This window comes from Tasmannia lanceolata, unplaced genomic scaffold, assembly GCF_043159265.1.
Source record: "Tasmannia lanceolata isolate RefF3 unplaced genomic scaffold, GAP_Taslan_0.1 ptg000012l, whole genome shotgun sequence".
Classification (NCBI taxonomy): domain Eukaryota; kingdom Viridiplantae; phylum Streptophyta; class Magnoliopsida; order Canellales; family Winteraceae; genus Tasmannia; species Tasmannia lanceolata.
The window spans coordinates 37,521,935-37,530,315 of NW_027518689.1; the positions used below are offsets into that span (position 1 = coordinate 37,521,935).

Consider the following 8,381-nt stretch of genomic DNA (forward strand, 5'->3'; position numbering starts at 1 on the left):
TGCCAAAAAAAGGGGGTAGAATTGTTGCCTCGGATTGTACAATTCGGGTATTAAACTTACTTTGGTAATAATTCGGTTCAAAGATTCAAAGCCACCTGTTTTTTCATTAATTTTCGAGCTGTCACAATCTAACAATTGTAAATAATAAGATTCTTTGGATTCGAGTATGAGCTACCCTTAGCAGATTCGTGGAATTTGTCGTCATCTGCCTTTCTGCCATATATGGCCACGATTCCTGGAACCAATCGGGGGGATGAGGTTCCGCCACGTAACACAAAAGGCAACCGTACATTCTTGCGTATGTTGACGGCTTTGATCGGGCTAAATTAGAAATGTAAGAGGGGGGGGGGGGGTCCACCCGCTAATCAGGTACAGACTATACACAACATAAGTAATAATCGAGCCACGCATTTGGATGGGAAAATCCATTCAGCTGGGAAAACCTGAGGAAATGAAGTGGCCAAAAGAAATGAAAAGAAAAGAAAAGGAGAAAAAAATTGTTCTCTTGTTTCGGCACAGGCCAACTGCTGCAAGAATTCAATCTTCGGAGTGGTACAAACCGGTTCAAGCAAGAATGTGAAATGGGTCCCTGAATCCACAAGAAATTTGTGACCCCGACCAACAAAAGACTAGGAAACCACCTCCATCTAGTTAGTAGGCAGTTTTTTAACAACGGGTCCCAACTCGGGCTCAAGTCTTTGCTCATCTATGACAAAGCAAAAGGGACAGGAAGAGGAAGATTGGTCTTTGGAATTCATATATTCTGGTTATGGTTGAATCAGTTTAATGAAAACAGATTTCAGTATTTGTTTATGTTATTGTAACATACAGATCACAGCATTTAGTTTCTGTAAGCAACCGTTTTTTATATGCAGTTTCTCAGTTTACATGGAAATCATCCAACCATTGGATTAAGCTAAAATGGCAAAGGGGTAAGGCCCGGCCCAGTGATCGGGCCAATGAAAGGTCCACTACCACATTCAAACCTTAAAGTTTCCTTCTGTAAGCCAATGAAAGGCCCACTAAAACCAAACCGTTTTAGTATAGAAGAAGCCACAAGCTACATTACCATAAGTCTGTTAATCAAACAGCTAGGATCGTCTCAATTTTAATCCACAAAGCCACATTGGGAGCCCACAAGACAAATGGTTCGTGAAAAGAATACCTGAAGAGTGCCACCTGAACAAGATTTGCGGGCCACCACATAGATGCGGGCTCCACCAGATACCGCCGGAATATCCCAGCCCATCCGAATCCCAACACCTGAACATTCAAAAAAAAAAATTACAATTACAAATAAACAAAAACTAAAAGAAAATTGAAATTTTTTTGTTCTCATACAAAAATGTAGAAATCTTTCTCACCCGGGTTGTTAGGACCACAAACAGAGAAACTAAAAAGGTCATCTCCTTCTTATAAAAGAGCTTAACAGAAGAGACAATGTGGATGGCATAAACAGTCCCGGCTCCAGCATTAGCAAAAATGGTGATCAAAACGTGTTCTTTTGGATTGAATGGGCCTGGATTGAGGGTGAATTCCCATCCCATTCCTTTGAAGATGACTCTTTTAGTGATGGTTGAGGCCATAAGGTGTCCTAGAGGAACAACTGCAATCTGAGCAGAGATGGCAGTGATCGAGAGAGACTCCCTTCTATACCAGAAAAACTGGTTGAGGAATGCGAGAAGAGCACATGAGATTGTTCCCAAAACCCACATCCTAAATGTTGTAACAGGGAGTGTTGGATCATCTATGATGGGCACTGTTAATGCTGTTAGTGATTTTGCATTTTCAAAATCATGTATATTACATGTTTTAGTGTTTTGAAAAATGTTTTATCAAAAGCGTTTGGGAAAAAGAAAATGTTTTCTTGGAAATATTTGCTTTTACAAAAGGATGTAGAAGTGTAGTTGAAAAGATAGTTCCACATCGGATGAGAGAAAAGAAAGAGAAGGGCTTATAAAGCACTACCTTTTCTAACTCTTGTTGATTGCACATTGGGTTGAACCCATAGTTGGACCCGCGGGACGGTGCAACGCACCGTTCGCACACGCGCGCGCGCGGCGTGGGCAATGGGCTATAGGGCGCATAGTGGCGCTTTATTGGCGCTTTTTTAGGCGCACTTTGCACTTCCAACGGTCATGTGCCAAGGGGGTGCGATCCACACCATAGATGGTTGATCTAACGATGACTGGGTTGGAGAGAGGTTTTACTCAAGCCAACAGTCACATCTAGGATCGATCAGGACCGTTCAATATCAATGGGTGCGATCTAACGGTCAGATTTCAAACATTCTGGAAAGGTGCCCTGTAGAGGTGTTTTTCACACTGAAAAGACACCAGATGGTCTATAAAAAATGTGCAAACTTCAGTCATTTCATACAGAAATCGAATTGGCAATTCTGACTGATTTTACACTCTCTTCTACACTCCTACAAAAATCCCCAAGTATTTCTACATACTGTTTTTTTCTTTTGTATACTGTTCTAGATACTGTTTTTCTGCAGAAACAGAATCTAGAGATTTCTCTAAGGCTTGAAATTTCCGAAGGGCATTTCGGGTTTGATTCCGCTAGTGCTACGCGTCATCAAACATTAGTAGGGCTTCCCTACTAGGCTTCATTGTATCTTGGAGGCAATTCGCGGATCCCCTTTGCACACTACTAGTGGGGGCGAATCTTGTCTTAAGGAAAGTGATATCACGCCTTGAAGCAACAAGTTTCTGTTTTCTATCATCAACAGTACCCTCAACAAATTTTTCCAACAATCTTAAGACAAGATTTTACTACTGTTGTTTCAATGGCACTTTATTCAGTTCGTCAAATGACCCAAGACTTTGTCAAACTCGAACGTTTCGACAAAGGAAATTTCAAGCGCTGGCAGAAGAAGTTGCACTTCATTTTGACATCACTCAAAGTGGTCCATGTTCTCACTACTCTAAAGCCGTCAGCAAATGAAAATGAAACTTTGGCGGAGGCTCGTGCAAGGATGAAGTGGGAACATGATGACTACATTTGCAAAGGGCACATCCTAAATGCTATGTCAGATACACTATTTGACATATATCAAGGCATGGGATCAGCAAGTGAAATCTGGAATGCACTTGAAGCCAAATACTTGGCGGAAGATGCCAGTAGCAAGAAATTCACTGTGAGTCAATTTTTAAATTTTAAAATGGTAGATGATAAGTCTGTTATTGATCAATTACATGAAATACAACATGTAATTAATCAAATTCATTTGCAAGGCATCCTTCTTGATGATTCCTTCATTGTCCCGTCAATTATTGACAAACTTTTACCAAATTGGAAAGACTTTAGAAAAAGTCTAAAACACAAGAAAGAGGAAATGTCTATTGAAGACTTGGCTCAATGCCTCAGGATTGAGGAAGAGTCAAGAATCAGAGATAAGAAAGAAAATGAAACTGTATCCTCTAAGATCCATTTGGTGGAAAATGTCAAGAATTCGAACCAACAAAGAAAAGGCAATTGGAAGAGAAACAAACACCCTGAAAAGAATACTAATAAGAATAAGAAAAGAAAGGGTGCTTGTTTCAACTGTGGCAAACCAGGCCATTACAAGAGTGAGTGCCGACTTCTTAAGGATAAGAAGTCGGGTGCACCAACAGACAAAGAAAAGTTTATCGCCATGATTTCAGAGGCAAATATGCTTGAAGATGGCAATGATTGGTGGATTGACTCTGGTGCGACGATGCATGTCTGTAAAGACAGGAACCTGTTTTCAACTTATGAAACAGTTGAAGATGGAAGCGTGTTATACATGGGAAATTCGTCGACAGCAGAAGTCAAAGGGAAGGGCAAGGTGGAACTTGAGTTCACATCCGGCAAGCGACTCACTCTAACCGGTGTCTACCATGTACCAGAAGTTAGAAAGAACTTAGTGTCTGGAAGCATTCTCAACAAGAATGGCTTCAAACTTGTATTTGAATCTGACAAGTTCATTCTTTCTAAGGGGGGTACTTTTGTTGGGAAGGGATATATGTATGAAGGGATGTTCAAACTTAATATCAATAAAGTGAATGTCTTTGCTTATGTTTTGGATTCTTCTTTATCTTTATGGCATAATCGTTTAGGACATGTAAATACTAGGAAAATGAATGATATGGTTAAGTTAACCTTACTTCCTAAATATGAAAATGACTTAGTAGATAGATGTAAAACATGCATGCAAACCAAGATAATCACTAAGTCATTTCCTAAAGTAGATAGAACTTCTAACTTGTTAGATTTAATTCATAGTGATGTATGTGACATTCATAGTGTTCCCACAAAGGGAGGTAAAAAGTACTTTGTTACATTTATTGATGATTATTCTAAGTACTGTTATGTTTATCTACTTAGTCATAAAGATGAGGTTTTAGAAAAATTTAAGATTTATAAAACTGAAGTAGAAAACCAATGTATAACAAGCATTAAATGTCTCAGATCAGATAGAGGTGGTGAATATCACTTTCCTCATTTCTGTGAATCGGTAGGCATAGTCCATGAAACTTCTGCCCCTTATACACCACAACAAAATGGTGTAGCAGAAAGGAAGAATATGACACTTACTTGTGGACCCCGATCCGGGAGAGGGAGCGGCGGTGAGGGACGAGCCCCCACGCGTTAACAGTCTCTGGATCATCCACGTGAATGGAGAGCTCTACCAAGGAACTCTCGAAAGAAAATGCCTCTCACAGCATGAGTGGCGATATAAAAGGTGAGATACCTCTCGATTCGGGGACTAGCCCAGATTTGAGGCGTACCTTAAACAAAGAAGAGTCGTCATCCAAGGAAATGGGCCAAGGATCCCATACTATGCTCTGTTGCAACGGATAACCAGAGATTATAAAAAAAAGGTTCGTGCCTGGTTACGAATTCGGAAGGTCTGAAGAGCACCTCATCCGCCCAAGTGCAAGCACCTGGTCTCTTATGCCATTTACTTAATAATTTTGAAGAGTTTTGGACGAGAATCATATGAAATGGGAACACAAATCTCCGAGAAGACTTCTATCTAATCATGCATGTCTCGGAGGAAAAATAAACACACATAAAAGAAATAAAAGTGTCACCTGAGAATAACTAGGTTATGAATGTCATGCCTAATGGGTGTCTAAGTTCTGGTGTGCAAACACATGCATGACATACCAAAAAAGTATAAGGTCTGCGCAATAAAGTAAGAAAACACTGCAAAACATAGAAAATGACTCGATACCATACGACCCTAAGACTCTAATCTATACCTAGGCCCGAGTCTTTAGATGATCTGATGTTCATCCAAAGAAGCCTACGTATCCCCGCCTCCACGAGAATCAAGGCAACGTAGTTCTTCGCACCTATTCTAAGCTATGATGCCTAAGATATCTAGACCTCTATCCTAGACTCGATCTAAAAGACCGGACTAGTTCTTAAAGCTTCTTGTATGATTATTTAAATTCCAATGGATTGTAGATTTTAGGACACCCTATATGCTCTAACTAAATGCAGGTTAGCTCTAAGCTAATGCAGGTGGTTCCTATAATCTATATGTAGCTAGGCTGTATATCCTAAGGAAAACAGTAGGATCTATCGTATCTTAGACCTAGTCATCAATTGGCGATGTGGATCGCCAACTCACTCCTAACTCTATCACAAACAAATAAAACACACAACAAACAAACAACGAATGAGGGAGCAACTCCCGACTCAAAAACTCTCTAACTAGGACAACCGCCTAACTCTAAAGGCAGATCCTTTCGAAAAAATAATATTTTGAAAGATTTTTGTAATTTTGAAAGATTTAAAATGCTTATTTTTAAAGGTTTGGCTGGACTTGGGATGTGGATCCCTAGCTGCACTACGTACCTCGTGGAAGAGGATCAAGCCAACGTAGTTCGGAACAGATTTCCTAACTACTCCTAATGACTCAAGATTTTTGAGATTTTTGGTTTTTTAGATGTTTTTGTTGTTTTTAAGTATTTTTGACTCAAGGGGGACAAATCCTATCATCATAAGGGGAGGACAGACTCCTGATATCCCACAAAGGTTGGACAGCATCCTATGCTTTGCGGGGAAAAAGAACAGAAACACAGCTCTGCAAGGGTTGGACAGCATCCTATACCTTGCAAGAGTGGATAGAAAAACACAAGATTTGATGAGAGGTTGGATAAAATCCTAACCCCTATGATGATAGGACTGAATCCTGAAAGAAAGACAGACTCTCTAGCTAAGGACAGACTCCTAGGCAAAGGACTAACTCTGAAAATAGGATTCTAAGAAGGAGGTGCTAATGAGACAAAGCCTGTCTCCTAAAAGAAAATGAGATAAAGAAGGGTGCTAGTGAGACTATCAAGCCAAGATAAAGCTCACAAGTAACAAGGAAAAAAGAGACCTTGCGCATATTTAGCAAAGGTAAAACATCCAGCCGGGCCGGACAGCTACCTAGCCCTAGGGTGCAACAAATGTGCAACCCAATACCCATAAGGGTAAGGGGTATGTTGCCAAGCCGAGTAAGGTGTTCTCCCAAAACCAAATGACGCACAAAGAGGGGGTTTAGCAAGAGAATGAGACTGGGTAAGTCTCTTAGACACAGAGGTAGGATAGAGAAAAATGCTAGCAAGACTGGGCAAATCTCCTCAGCATAAGGATGAGACAGAGAAAAATGCTAGCAAGACTGGGCAAGTCTCCTAGGATGGGCTTAGGCTAGCGCCTTCATCGCCCCTTCAACGAGAGGGAATTCTAATATCAAAGAATCTTAACAGAAATCTATAAGACTGTGTTAGTCTATCAAAAAGAGAAGAAAAGGCTATCAGATAATCGTAAATTTTATTCTAAAAATAAATCAATTGCCAAGCAAAGAAAAATATACAATCTAATAGCAATCATAAAATGATAAATAACATTAATTAGTCCAGACCAGCCGCTGGATAGCCTAATAAAATAAAAGTAAACAATAGCAACACTTCTATTCCCAACCACACACACCACCCCAATATGGGGATGAAATCAGATGATGCTAAAGTAATCATCTGATATCATAATACACATGATAATATTTCCACATCCCGCCTTGAAATCAGACAGTACTCATGTCGATAATATCGAATAGAGTAGTCATCTGATCTCCTTCTTCCTATTTAAACAATTTATTTAAATAAAAACATCTAAAAATGGGCTTAAGCTAGCGCCTTCATCGCCCACTCAAACACACATTTAAAACATCACAATTTAAATAAAAGCGGCAAAATCACATTCTCTTGCCTGCTCTTATGTTAATATCAAATTTTCTAGTATTTCAAATTTTCATCTTAATACATATCAAAACTCACTAAAAAGAAAAACTAGTAAAATAAATGAGCAACTCAGGTCATGAACAAATGAAAAGGAGCTAACCTGCATATCTCAATACTAAGGACTGAGTTAGGGAATGAAAATGAAGAGCTTTATTAAGGAACTTAACTCATTTTACCAGCACAGTTATCATTTCAAAATAAGGGGAATTATCTATGTGAAGACAAACCTAAAAAAAAGGAGAAAAGACTTCACAAGAACTAAGCAGGGGTTATGTTCATTTTTTTTTTATGACAAAATCAACAAATGTCGGCATCAAAACCCATCAAAAGAATGCATACAGATGAGGTTATTCCAAATTGTCTAGCACATTTATTTCAGGCCACTTGACAAAAATTCACAAAATCATAATTCCTTGACAAAGGAAATATCACTAGAGGTTACAAAAATGTCAACCTAATAGGTCTCGGATAGAATCTCAGCTTTATTTTATGTGTCCCAAACAAATTAACAGAAGCACATTGACCATACAATATCAAGTTAATGCCTTAACCTCAATAACCAGCATTTTTTTTATACGATTGAGAAACAGGGAATATAAAGTCCAATTAGACAGATAACTCCTTAAGAGGGCATTAATAACTTACTGTTTCAAACATGATAACACCATTGCTAACAGCTATTCGATTTCTTTAAACCCAAGAGGATTACAAATAATATAATTGTCAATGCTACTATTTTAGCTAATCATTGAACTCGTTAACAAAGACCATAGACATACCCATTACAGATCATGTTCTTCACATCAAAATATAAATACATGACTATCTTTTGAGGATAACCAACAGTCACACTATTGACTCTCAAATAGTACTCAATTTTATCATATACTAGCATAATAATCAGACCAATTTAGAGCTTTATATTATCCTTTAACCCATGTAAAAAAATATTCTGTGCATGCAAAAATTATCTGTGCAAAACTCATCCATCAACTCCTACAGTGATAACCTATACATAGCATGCTAATGTAAAAAAAATGGTCAAAACACATGAACATGTTATACAACAAGTTATACAGATATCATGTTTTAAAAGTACAGGCCTGTAAACCTATC

The 8,381-nt window shown here is 38.7% G+C and overlaps 1 pseudogene; it reads right to left on the bottom strand.

The window, feature by feature from the left end:
- Nucleotides 1-1,083: 1,083 nt before the first annotated feature.
- LOC143888773 (oligopeptide transporter 7 pseudogene) lies at nucleotides 1,084-1,715 on the bottom strand (annotated as a pseudogene).
- Nucleotides 1,716-8,381: the final 6,666 nt, after the last annotated feature.